We start from the raw sequence: 13,645 nt of genomic DNA, 5'->3' as shown, positions 1-13,645 counted from the left end.
TTGTTGTTTACACTCTGCAAGGCCTGTGGAAGTGAGTGACATCATAGCACTGTAGTTCTGAGGGTTCAAGATGGATGCAACAATCTCCTGTTGCTTCTATGAAGGCCGTAATAGACGACATCACCAAACAGCTCCATAGTCACATACACAGCAAAGGAGAGATGTTGTTTACACCTAGTGATGTCAGTGGTATTGAGTGACATCACAGCACAGTGCTAAGGCTCCTGGGCCTGGACACAGCAGCGGCTGCAATATCTCAACGGAGAATACGTTTATATCTATGTGTGTGTGTGCGCATATATATATATATATATATATATATATATATATATATATATTCTCTCCGCCGAAATCACTTTTAAACCCATTTCCACCTTTTTTTCCCTTCTCTTCCTCTTACTTTTTTTTCACGTTTTTTTACGTTTTTCTCCTTTTCGCCTCTTTTCTGGGCGTATTATTCTTCTTTTTCTTCTTTTTTTTCGTCTAATGCATACCCCATCAGTGCAGCAATGCTTATTCAATACCGCCAGCAGATGGAGACACTGGGGGATAATTTTCTAAGGATTTATACTGATTTTTCCTGTCTGAATTTGTCGCACAGAAAGTTGCAGGCCAAATATGTGTGACATTTCTGCGACTTTAGCTTCTAGAGCATTTTTACAACATTATACATAGGTGCTGAATACATAAAAAGCGACTGTTCAGCGACAGACAAGTCGCATCGGCTGAAAGTAGGCCAGAATGTCAGTCCATGTTGGAGCAGGTTTAGATACAGTCTAAAGCATAGATCTCAAAGTCTGTGCACAGAATTTAGCAAGGGCCTCGCACCTTCTGATGCATCAGGTAGGTGCACAATAGCATAGCCTAACCCTCTGTACTTTGGTCTATATTGATGCGGGACATAGACAGCCAGCTGATGACCAATCCATTAGTGCAATGGATGGCTGGAAGCATTTGTCTTTGCCTTTGCAATACCACAGAAGCAATGCATGGTCAATGTACAGCAATGACACACCTGTGTGAACAGCCAGGAGACCCCCCCCCCCCCCATGTTATGTTACATAGTTACATAGTTAGTACGGTCGAAAAAAGACATATGTCCATCACGTTCAACCAGGGAATTAAGGGGTAGGGGTGTGGCGCGATATTGGGGAAGGGATGAGATTTTATATTTCTTCATAAGCATTAATCTTATTTTGTCAATTAGGAACATTCAGCACCCACCCGCTATCAAGGCAGCTGCCTATCATGTCATGCCCTACCTGCACAGGTGTGCTGGCTACTCAAATGATCCAATTAAGGAGGCCATTTAGTCAGCAGCAGCAGAAGTCCTGTGCCTGGACGCTCCAACAGGGGCCAGACACAAGCAGAAGCAGAAGCAGCAGAAGCAGCAGCAGCACCACCTTTTGTTTATTGGCTGCAGCAGCAGCAAGGCCCACAGGGCTGGCTAGCTGGCTAGCCAGCAAGCAGGTAGCAATGAAAGTAGGAATCTTTCTTTTTAACCCTGTAAGGGGGTGGTGCACTGTACCCGAAGATACTGCCATATCGGGTCAATGCATAGGGCGACGGAAGCAAGCTTCGAAATCGGCCCCCGTTCTCAAAAATCCATTTAATATATGGTCCCCAGATAGGGGACGTATCAGATATTAAACTGATAAGAACAGATACTACACTTGATCTTAGCCAAAAGGCCGAGAAGCGATAACCGTGAAAGGGGCGGGCCCAACAAGGTCCCCTTCATGGGCACTATCACTGCTTGCTGTCAGGGAGGCTGCCAGACAATTTTCCATGCACACTCTGGGCTGGGGGGCAGTCAACCACCAGTACACACAGCAGAACCTAAACCCATACCATTATTGCTAAGCAGCAAGACAGGGGCCCATTGCACTCCCACGGGGCCTTTTTAAATGCAATCCATAACCCGGATTTGCCAGGAACCCTTCTTACTCCTCCTACTTGCATGTGACACTGGGCTTAGGATCTGCATAGGAAACACACACACAAGCACACACCTACCTTTGTTGCCTGCAGATGCCTCCTTGGCTGTCCCCAAACGGTATCAAACCAACACCCACGGGAAGCTGTAAGCATAGAGGACATGCCTGCACCCCATTGGACTTACCTGTGTGGGTTAAATCCGGGTTATTTGACAACCTATGGCGGTGATGGTTCTGCTCAGGCAGAGCAGTGCTGATGCTCCTCATAAAGCTGTCGCTGCTGTGAAGGTTCTAGGTGACATCACAAATCCCTTTGGTTACATACACAACAAAGCTGGGTTGTTGTTGTTTACACTCTGCAAGGCCTGTGGAAGTGAGTGACATCATAGCACTGTAGTTCTGAGGGTTCAAGATGGATGCAACAATCTCCTGTTGCTTCTATGAAGGCCGTAATAGACGACATCACCAAACAGCTCCATAGTCACATACACAGCAAAGGAGAGATGTTGTTTACACCTAGTGATGTCAGTGGTATTGAGTGACATCACAGCACAGTGCTAAGGCTCCTGGGCCTGGACACAGCAGCGGCTGCAATATCTCAACGGAGAATACGTTTATATCTATGTGTGTGTGTGCGCATATATATATATATATATATATATATATATATATATATATATATATATTTCTCCGCCGAAATCACTTTTAAACCCATTTCCACCTTTTTTTCCCTTCTCTTCCTCTTACTTTTTTTTCACGTTTTTTTACGTTTTTCTCCTTTTCGCCTCTTTTCTGGGCGTATTATTCTTCTTTTTCTTCTTTTTTTTCGTCTAATGCATACCCCATCAGTGCAGCAATGCTTATTCAATACCGCCAGCAGATGGAGACACTGGGGGATAATTTTCTAAGGATTTATACTGATTTTTCCTGTCTGAATTTGTCGCACAGAAAGTTGCAGGCCAAATATGTGTGACATTTCTGCGACTTTAGCTTCTAGAGCATTTTTACAACATTATACATAGGTGCTGAATACATAAAAAGCGACTGTTCAGCGACAGACAAGTCGCATCGGCTGAAAGTAGGCCAGAATGTCAGTCCATGTTGGAGCAGGTTTAGATACAGTCTAAAGCATAGATCTCAAAGTCTGTGCACAGAATTTAGCAAGGGCCTCGCACCTTCTGATGCATCAGGTAGGTGCACAATAGCATAGCCTAACCCTCTGTACTTTGGTCTATATTGATGCGGGACATAGACAGCCAGCTGATGACCAATCCATTAGTGCAATGGATGGCTGGAAGCATTTGTCTTTGCCTTTGCAATACCACAGAAGCAATGCATGGTCAATGTACAGCAATGACACACCTGTGTGAACAGCCAGGAGACCCCCCCCCCCCCCCATGTTATGTTACATAGTTACATAGTTAGTACGGTCGAAAAAAGACATATGTCCATCACGTTCAACCAGGGAATTAAGGGGTAGGGGTGTGGCGCGATATTGGGGAAGGGATGAGATTTTATATTTCTTCATAAGCATTAATCTTATTTTGTCAATTAGGAACATTCAGCACCCACCCGCTATCAAGGCAGCTGCCTATCATGTCATGCCCTACCTGCACAGGTGTGCTGGCTACTCAAATGATCCAATTAAGGAGGCCATTTAGTCAGCAGCAGCAGAAGTCCTGTGCCTGGACGCTCCAACAGGGGCCAGACACAAGCAGAAGCAGAAGCAGCAGAAGCAGCAGCAGCACCACCTTTTGTTTATTGGCTGCAGCAGCAGCAAGGCCCACAGGGCTGGCTAGCTGGCTAGCCAGCAAGCAGGTAGCAATGAAAGTAGGAATCTTTCTTTTTAACCCTGTAAGGGGGTGGTGCACTGTACCCGAAGATACTGCCATATCGGGTCAATGCATAGGGCGACGGAAGCAAGCTTCGAAATCGGCCCCCGTTCTCAAAAATCCATTTAATATATGGTCCCCAGATAGGGGACGTATCAGATATTAAACTGATAAGAACAGATACTACACTTGATCTTAGCCAAAAGGCCGAGAAGCGATAACCGTGAAAGGGGCGGGCCCAACAAGGTCCCCTTCATGGGCACTATCACTGCTTGCTGTCAGGGAGGCTGCCAGACAATTTTCCATGCACACTCTGGGCTGGGGGGCAGTCAACCACCAGTACACACAGCAGAACCTAAACCCATACCATTATTGCTAAGCAGCAAGACAGGGGCCCATTGCACTCCCACGGGGCCTTTTTAAATGCAATCCATAACCCGGATTTGCCAGGAACCCTTCTTACTCCTCCTACTTGCATGTGACACTGGGCTTAGGATCTGCATAGGAAACACACACACAAGCACACACCTACCTTTGTTGCCTGCAGATGCCTCCTTGGCTGTCCCCAAACGGTATCAAACCAACACCCACGGGAAGCTGTAAGCATAGAGGACATGCCTGCACCCCATTGGACTTACCTGTGTGGGTTAAATCCGGGTTATTTGACAACCTATGGCGGTGATGGTTCTGCTCAGGCAGAGCAGTGCTGATGCTCCTCATAAAGCTGTCGCTGCTGTGAAGGTTCTAGGTGACATCACAAATCCCTTTGGTTACATACACAACAAAGCTGGGTTGTTGTTGTTTACACTCTGCAAGGCCTGTGGAAGTGAGTGACATCATAGCACTGTAGTTCTGAGGGTTCAAGATGGATGCAACAATCTCCTGTTGCTTCTATGAAGGCCGTAATAGACGACATCACCAAACAGCTCCATAGTCACATACACAGCAAAGGAGAGATGTTGTTTACACCTAGTGATGTCAGTGGTATTGAGTGACATCACAGCACAGTGCTAAGGCTCCTGGGCCTGGACACAGCAGCGGCTGCAATATCTCAACGGAGAATACGTTTATATCTATGTGTGTGTGTGCGCATATATATATATATATATATATATATATATATATATATATATATATATTTCTCCGCCGAAATCACTTTTAAACCCATTTCCACCTTTTTTTCCCTTCTCTTCCTCTTACTTTTTTTTCACGTTTTTTTACGTTTTTCTCCTTTTCGCCTCTTTTCTGGGCGTATTATTCTTCTTTTTCTTCTTTTTTTTCGTCTAATGCATACCCCATCAGTGCAGCAATGCTTATTCAATACCGCCAGCAGATGGAGACACTGGGGGATAATTTTCTAAGGATTTATACTGATTTTTCCTGTCTGAATTTGTCGCACAGAAAGTTGCAGGCCAAATATGTGTGACATTTCTGCGACTTTAGCTTCTAGAGCATTTTTACAACATTATACATAGGTGCTGAATACATAAAAAGCGACTGTTCAGCGACAGACAAGTCGCATCGGCTGAAAGTAGGCCAGAATGTCAGTCCATGTTGGAGCAGGTTTAGATACAGTCTAAAGCATAGATCTCAAAGTCTGTGCACAGAATTTAGCAAGGGCCTCGCACCTTCTGATGCATCAGGTAGGTGCACAATAGCATAGCCTAACCCTCTGTACTTTGGTCTATATTGATGCGGGACATAGACAGCCAGCTGATGACCAATCCATTAGTGCAATGGATGGCTGGAAGCATTTGTCTTTGCCTTTGCAATACCACAGAAGCAATGCATGGTCAATGTACAGCAATGACACACCTGTGTGAACAGCCAGGAGACCCCCCCCCCCCCCATGTTATGTTACATAGTTACATAGTTAGTACGGTCGAAAAAAGACATATGTCCATCACGTTCAACCAGGGAATTAAGGGGTAGGGGTGTGGCGCGATATTGGGGAAGGGATGAGATTTTATATTTCTTCATAAGCATTAATCTTATTTTGTCAATTAGGAACATTCAGCACCCACCCGCTATCAAGGCAGCTGCCTATCATGTCATGCCCTACCTGCACAGGTGTGCTGGCTACTCAAATGATCCAATTAAGGAGGCCATTTAGTCAGCAGCAGCAGAAGTCCTGTGCCTGGACGCTCCAACAGGGGCCAGACACAAGCAGAAGCAGAAGCAGCAGAAGCAGCAGCAGCACCACCTTTTGTTTATTGGCTGCAGCAGCAGCAAGGCCCACAGGGCTGGCTAGCTGGCTAGCCAGCAAGCAGGTAGCAATGAAAGTAGGAATCTTTCTTTTTAACCCTGTAAGGGGGTGGTGCACTGTACCCGAAGATACTGCCATATCGGGTCAATGCATAGGGCGACGGAAGCAAGCTTCGAAATCGGCCCCCGTTCTCAAAAATCCATTTAATATATGGTCCCCAGATAGGGGACGTATCAGATATTAAACTGATAAGAACAGATACTACACTTGATCTTAGCCAAAAGGCCGAGAAGCGATAACCGTGAAAGGGGCGGGCCCAACAAGGTCCCCTTCATGGGCACTATCACTGCTTGCTGTCAGGGAGGCTGCCAGACAATTTTCCATGCACACTCTGGGCTGGGGGGCAGTCAACCACCAGTACACACAGCAGAACCTAAACCCATACCATTATTGCTAAGCAGCAAGACAGGGGCCCATTGCACTCCCACGGGGCCTTTTTAAATGCAATCCATAACCCGGATTTGCCAGGAACCCTTCTTACTCCTCCTACTTGCATGTGACACTGGGCTTAGGATCTGCATAGGAAACACACACACAAGCACACACCTACCTTTGTTGCCTGCAGATGCCTCCTTGGCTGTCCCCAAACGGTATCAAACCAACACCCACGGGAAGCTGTAAGCATAGAGGACATGCCTGCACCCCATTGGACTTACCTGTGTGGGTTAAATCCGGGTTATTTGACAACCTATGGCGGTGATGGTTCTGCTCAGGCAGAGCAGTGCTGATGCTCCTCATAAAGCTGTCGCTGCTGTGAAGGTTCTAGGTGACATCACAAATCCCTTTGGTTACATACACAACAAAGCTGGGTTGTTGTTGTTTACACTCTGCAAGGCCTGTGGAAGTGAGTGACATCATAGCACTGTAGTTCTGAGGGTTCAAGATGGATGCAACAATCTCCTGTTGCTTCTATGAAGGCCGTAATAGACGACATCACCAAACAGCTCCATAGTCACATACACAGCAAAGGAGAGATGTTGTTTACACCTAGTGATGTCAGTGGTATTGAGTGACATCACAGCACAGTGCTAAGGCTCCTGGGCCTGGACACAGCAGCGGCTGCAATATCTCAACGGAGAATACGTTTATATCTATGTGTGTGTGTGCGCATATATATATATATATATATATATATATATATATATATATATATATTTCTCCGCCGAAATCACTTTTAAACCCATTTCCACCTTTTTTTCCCTTCTCTTCCTCTTACTTTTTTTTCACGTTTTTTTACGTTTTTCTCCTTTTCGCCTCTTTTCTGGGCGTATTATTCTTCTTTTTCTTCTTTTTTTTCGTCTAATGCATACCCCATCAGTGCAGCAATGCTTATTCAATACCGCCAGCAGATGGAGACACTGGGGGATAATTTTCTAAGGATTTATACTGATTTTTCCTGTCTGAATTTGTCGCACAGAAAGTTGCAGGCCAAATATGTGTGACATTTCTGCGACTTTAGCTTCTAGAGCATTTTTACAACATTATACATAGGTGCTGAATACATAAAAAGCGACTGTTCAGCGACAGACAAGTCGCATCGGCTGAAAGTAGGCCAGAATGTCAGTCCATGTTGGAGCAGGTTTAGATACAGTCTAAAGCATAGATCTCAAAGTCTGTGCACAGAATTTAGCAAGGGCCTCGCACCTTCTGATGCATCAGGTAGGTGCACAATAGCATAGCCTAACCCTCTGTACTTTGGTCTATATTGATGCGGGACATAGACAGCCAGCTGATGACCAATCCATTAGTGCAATGGATGGCTGGAAGCATTTGTCTTTGCCTTTGCAATACCACAGAAGCAATGCATGGTCAATGTACAGCAATGACACACCTGTGTGAACAGCCAGGAGACCCCCCCCCCCCCCATGTTATGTTACATAGTTACATAGTTAGTACGGTCGAAAAAAGACATATGTCCATCACGTTCAACCAGGGAATTAAGGGGTAGGGGTGTGGCGCGATATTGGGGAAGGGATGAGATTTTATATTTCTTCATAAGCATTAATCTTATTTTGTCAATTAGGAACATTCAGCACCCACCCGCTATCAAGGCAGCTGCCTATCATGTCATGCCCTACCTGCACAGGTGTGCTGGCTACTCAAATGATCCAATTAAGGAGGCCATTTAGTCAGCAGCAGCAGAAGTCCTGTGCCTGGACGCTCCAACAGGGGCCAGACACAAGCAGAAGCAGAAGCAGCAGAAGCAGCAGCAGCACCACCTTTTGTTTATTGGCTGCAGCAGCAGCAAGGCCCACAGGGCTGGCTAGCTGGCTAGCCAGCAAGCAGGTAGCAATGAAAGTAGGAATCTTTCTTTTTAACCCTGTAAGGGGGTGGTGCACTGTACCCGAAGATACTGCCATATCGGGTCAATGCATAGGGCGACGGAAGCAAGCTTCGAAATCGGCCCCCGTTCTCAAAAATCCATTTAATATATGGTCCCCAGATAGGGGACGTATCAGATATTAAACTGATAAGAACAGATACTACACTTGATCTTAGCCAAAAGGCCGAGAAGCGATAACCGTGAAAGGGGCGGGCCCAACAAGGTCCCCTTCATGGGCACTATCACTGCTTGCTGTCAGGGAGGCTGCCAGACAATTTTCCATGCACACTCTGGGCTGGGGGGCAGTCAACCACCAGTACACACAGCAGAACCTAAACCCATACCATCATTGCTAAGCAGCAAGACAGGGGCCCATTGCACTCCCACGGGGCCTTTTTAAATGCAATCCATAACCCGGATTTGCCAGGAACCCTTCTTACTCCTCCTACTTGCATGTGACACTGGGCTTAGGATCTGCATAGGAAACACACACACAAGCACACACCTACCTTTGTTGCCTGCAGATGCCTCCTTGGCTGTCCCCAAACGGTATCAAACCAACACCCACGGGAAGCTGTAAGCATAGAGGACATGCCTGCACCCCATTGGACTTACCTGTGTGGGTTAAATCCGGGTTATTTGACAACCTATGGCGGTGATGGTTCTGCTCAGGCAGAGCAGTGCTGATGCTCCTCATAAAGCTGTCGCTGCTGTGAAGGTTCTAGGTGACATCACAAATCCCTTTGGTTACATACACAACAAAGCTGGGTTGTTGTTGTTTACACTCTGCAAGGCCTGTGGAAGTGAGTGACATCATAGCACTGTAGTTCTGAGGGTTCAAGATGGATGCAACAATCTCCTGTTGCTTCTATGAAGGCCGTAATAGACGACATCACCAAACAGCTCCATAGTCACATACACAGCAAAGGAGAGATGTTGTTTACACCTAGTGATGTCAGTGGTATTGAGTGACATCACAGCACAGTGCTAAGGCTCCTGGGCCTGGACACAGCAGCGGCTGCAATATCTCAACGGAGAATACGTTTATATCTATGTGTGTGTGTGCGCATATATATATATATATATATATATATATATATATATATATATTTCTCCGCCGAAATCACTTTTAAACCCATTTCCACCTTTTTTTCCCTTCTCTTCCTCTTACTTTTTTTTCACGTTTTTTTACGTTTTTCTCCTTTTCGCCTCTTTTCTGGGCGTATTATTCTTCTTTTTCTTCTTTTTTTTCGTCTAATGCATACCCCATCAGTGCAGCAATGCTTATTCAATACCGCCAGCAGATGGAGACACTGGGGGATAATTTTCTAAGGATTTATACTGATTTTTCCTGTCTGAATTTGTCGCACAGAAAGTTGCAGGCCAAATATGTGTGACATTTCTGCGACTTTAACTTCTAGAGCATTTTTACAACATTATACATAGGTGCTGAATACATAAAAAGCGACTGTTCAGCGACAGACAAGTCGCATCGGCTGAAAGTAGGCCAGAATGTCAGTCCATGTTGGAGCAGGTTTAGATACAGTCTAAAGCATAGATCTCAAAGTCTGTGCACAGAATTTAGCAAGGGCCTCGCACCTTCTGATGCATCAGGTAGGTGCACAATAGCATAGCCTAACCCTCTGTACTTTGGTCTATATTGATGCGGGACATAGACAGCCAGCTGATGACCAATCCATTAGTGCAATGGATGGCTGGAAGCATTTGTCTTTGCCTTTGCAATACCACAGAAGCAATGCATGGTCAATGTACAGCAATGACACACCTGTGTGAACAGCCAGGAGACCCCCCCCCCCCCCATGTTATGTTACATAGTTACATAGTTAGTACGGTCGAAAAAAGACATATGTCCATCACGTTCAACCAGGGAATTAAGGGGTAGGGGTGTGGCGCGATATTGGGGAAGGGATGAGATTTTATATTTCTTCATAAGCATTAATCTTATTTTGTCAATTAGGAACATTCAGCACCCACCCGCTATCAAGGCAGCTGCCTATCATGTCATGCCCTACCTGCACAGGTGTGCTGGCTACTCAAATGATCCAATTAAGGAGGCCATTTAGTCAGCAGCAGCAGAAGTCCTGTGCCTGGACGCTCCAACAGGGGCCAGACACAAGCAGAAGCAGAAGCAGCAGAAGCAGCAGCAGCACCACCTTTTGTTTATTGGCTGCAGCAGCAGCAAGGCCCACAGGGCTGGCTAGCTGGCTAGCCAGCAAGCAGGTAGCAATGAAAGTAGGAATCTTTCTTTTTAACCCTGTAAGGGGGTGGTGCACTGTACCCGAAGATACTGCCATATCGGGTCAATGCATAGGGCGACGGAAGCAAGCTTCGAAATCGGCCCCCGTTCTCAAAAATCCATTTAATATATGGTCCCCAGATAGGGGACGTATCAGATATTAAACTGATAAGAACAGATACTACACTTGATCTTAGCCAAAAGGCCGAGAAGCGATAACCGTGAAAGGGGCGGGCCCAACAAGGTCCCCTTCATGGGCACTATCACTGCTTGCTGTCAGGGAGGCTGCCAGACAATTTTCCATGCACACTCTGGGCTGGGGGGCAGTCAACCACCAGTACACACAGCAGAACCTAAACCCATACCATTATTGCTAAGCAGCAAGACAGGGGCCCATTGCACTCCCACGGGGCCTTTTTAAATGCAATCCATAACCCGGATTTGCCAGGAACCCTTCTTACTCCTCCTACTTGCATGTGACACTGGGCTTAGGATCTGCATAGGAAACACACACACAAGCACACACCTACCTTTGTTGCCTGCAGATGCCTCCTTGGCTGTCCCCAAACGGTATCAAACCAACACCCACGGGAAGCTGTAAGCATAGAGGACATGCCTGCACCCCATTGGACTTACCTGTGTGGGTTAAATCCGGGTTATTTGACAACCTATGGCGGTGATGGTTCTGCTCAGGCAGAGCAGTGCTGATGCTCCTCATAAAGCTGTCGCTGCTGTGAAGGTTCTAGGTGACATCACAAATCCCTTTGGTTACATACACAACAAAGCTGGGTTGTTGTTGTTTACACTCTGCAAGGCCTGTGGAAGTGAGTGACATCATAGCACTGTAGTTCTGAGGGTTCAAGATGGATGCAACAATCTCCTGTTGCTTCTATGAAGGCCGTAATAGACGACATCACCAAACAGCTCCATAGTCACATACACAGCAAAGGAGAGATGTTGTTTACACCTAGTGATGTCAGTGGTATTGAGTGACATCACAGCACAGTGCTAAGGCTCCTGGGCCTGGACACAGCAGCGGCTGCAATATCTCAACGGAGAATACGTTTATATCTATGTGTGTGTGTGCGCATATATATATATATATATATATATATATATATATATATATATATATATTTCTCCGCCGAAATCACTTTTAAACCCATTTCCACCTTTTTTTCCCTTCTCTTCCTCTTACTTTTTTTTCACGTTTTTTTTACGTTTTCTCTCCTTTTCGCCTCTTTTCTGGGCGTATTATTCTTCTTTTTCTTCTTTTTTTTTCGTCTAATGCTTACCCCATCAGTGCAGCAATGCTTATTCAATACCGCCAGCAGATGGAGACACTGGGGGATAATTTTCTAAGGATTTATACTGATTTTTCCTGTCTGAATTTGTCGCACAGAAAGTTGCAGGCCAAATATGTGTGACATTTCTGCGACTTTAGCTTCTAGAGCATTTTTTACAACATTATACATAGGTGCTGAATACATAAAAAGCGACTGTTCAGCGACAGACAAGTCGCATCGGCTGAAAGTAGGCCAGAATGTCAGTCCATGTTGGAGCAGGTTTAGATACAGTCTAAAGCATAGATCTCAAAGTCTGTGCACAGAATTTAGGCAAGGGCCCTCGCACCTTCTGATGCATCAGGTAGGTGCACAATAGCATAGCCTACCCTCTGTACTTTGGTCTATATTGATGCGGGACATAGACAGCCAGCTGATGACCAATCCATTAGTGCAATGGATGGCTGGAAGCATTTGTCTTTGCCTTTGCAATACCACAGAAGCAATGCATGGTCAATGTACAGCAATGACACACCTGTGTGAACAGCCAGGAGACCCCCCCCCCCCCATGTTATGTTACATAGTTACATAGTTAGTACGGTCGAAAAAAAGACATATGTCCATCACGTTCAACCAGGGAATTAAGGGGTAGGGGTGTGGCGCGATATTGGGGAAGGGATGAGATTTTATATTTCTTCATAAGCATTAATCTTATTTTGTCAATTAGGAACATTCAGCACCCACCCGCTATCAAGGCAGCTGCCTATCATGTCATGCCCTACCTGCACAGGTGTGCTGGCTACTCAAATGATCCAATTAAGGAGGCCATTTAGTCAGCAGCAGCAGAAGTCCTGTGCCTGGACGCTCCAACAGGGGCCAGACACAAGCAGAAGCAGAAGCAGCAGAAGCAGCAGCAGCACCACCTTTTGTTTATTGGCTGCAGCAGCAGCAAGGCCCACAGGGCTGGCTAGCTGGCTAGCCAGCAAGCAGGTAGCAATGAAAGTAGGAATCTTTCTTTTTAACCCTGTAAGGGGGTGGTGCACTGTACCCGAAGATACTGCCATATCGGGTCAATGCATAGGGCGACGGAAGCAAGCTTCGAAATCGGCCCCCGTTCTCAAAAAATCCATTTAATATATGGTCCCCAGATAGGGGACGTATCAGATATTAAACTGATAAGAACAGATACTACACTTGATCTTAGCCAAAAGGCCGAGAAGCGATAACCGTGAAAGGGGCGGGCCCAACAAGGTCCCCTTCATGGGCACTATCACTGCTTGCTGTCAGGGAGGCTGCCAGACAATTTTCCATGCACACTCTGGGCTGGGGGGCAGTCAACCACCAGTACACACCAGCAGAACCCTAAACCCATACCATTATTGCTAAGCAGCAAGACAGGGGCCCATTGCACTCCCACGGGGCCTTTTTAAATGCAATCCATAACCCGGATTTGCCAGGAACCCTTCTTACTCCTCCTACTTGCATGTGACACTGGGCTTAGGATCTGCATAGGAAACACACACACAAGCACACACCTACCTTTGTTGCCTGCAGATGCCTCCTTGGCTGTCCCCAAACGGTATCAAACCAACACCCACGGGAAGCTGTAAGCATAGAGGACATGCCTGCACCCCATTGGACTTACCTGTGTGGGTTAAATCCGGGTTATTTGACAACCTATGGCGGTGATGGTTCTGCTCAGGCAGAGCAGTGCTGATGCTCCTCATAAAGCTGTCGCTGCTGTGAA

At 46.2% G+C, this 13,645-nt stretch overlaps 6 non-coding genes across 6 annotated transcripts; all 6 read right to left on the bottom strand.

Annotated features, from left to right (window-relative positions):
* Positions 1–1,512: 1,512 nt before the first annotated feature.
* LOC130303606 (U2 spliceosomal RNA) lies at positions 1,513–1,703 on the bottom strand. The gene has a single exon (XR_008853651.1). It is a non-coding gene; the product is annotated as a U2 spliceosomal RNA (small nuclear RNA).
* Positions 1,704–3,797: 2,094 nt separating this feature from the next.
* On the bottom strand, positions 3,798–3,988 carry LOC130303595 (U2 spliceosomal RNA). The gene has a single exon (XR_008853640.1). It is a non-coding gene; the product is annotated as a U2 spliceosomal RNA (small nuclear RNA).
* A 2,093-nt stretch (positions 3,989–6,081) lies between these two features.
* LOC130303584 (U2 spliceosomal RNA) lies at positions 6,082–6,272 on the bottom strand. The gene has a single exon (XR_008853629.1). It is a non-coding gene; the product is annotated as a U2 spliceosomal RNA (small nuclear RNA).
* A 2,091-nt stretch (positions 6,273–8,363) lies between these two features.
* LOC130303573 (U2 spliceosomal RNA) lies at positions 8,364–8,554 on the bottom strand. The gene has a single exon (XR_008853618.1). It is a non-coding gene; the product is annotated as a U2 spliceosomal RNA (small nuclear RNA).
* Positions 8,555–10,641: 2,087 nt separating this feature from the next.
* LOC130303562 (U2 spliceosomal RNA) lies at positions 10,642–10,832 on the bottom strand. Its single transcript, XR_008853607.1, has one exon. It is a non-coding gene; the product is annotated as a U2 spliceosomal RNA (small nuclear RNA).
* Positions 10,833–12,930: 2,098 nt separating this feature from the next.
* LOC130303600 (U2 spliceosomal RNA) lies at positions 12,931–13,122 on the bottom strand. Its single transcript, XR_008853645.1, has one exon. It is a non-coding gene; the product is annotated as a U2 spliceosomal RNA (small nuclear RNA).
* Between the last annotated feature and the right edge of the window lie 523 nt (positions 13,123–13,645).

The sequence above is a fragment of the Hyla sarda genome, unplaced genomic scaffold, assembly GCF_029499605.1.
Source record: "Hyla sarda isolate aHylSar1 unplaced genomic scaffold, aHylSar1.hap1 scaffold_1233, whole genome shotgun sequence".
Lineage (NCBI taxonomy): Eukaryota > Metazoa > Chordata > Amphibia > Anura > Hylidae > Hyla > Hyla sarda.
Note: the sequence above shows the minus strand (reverse complement) of the source record. Positions and strands in the feature narration are given on the sequence as shown.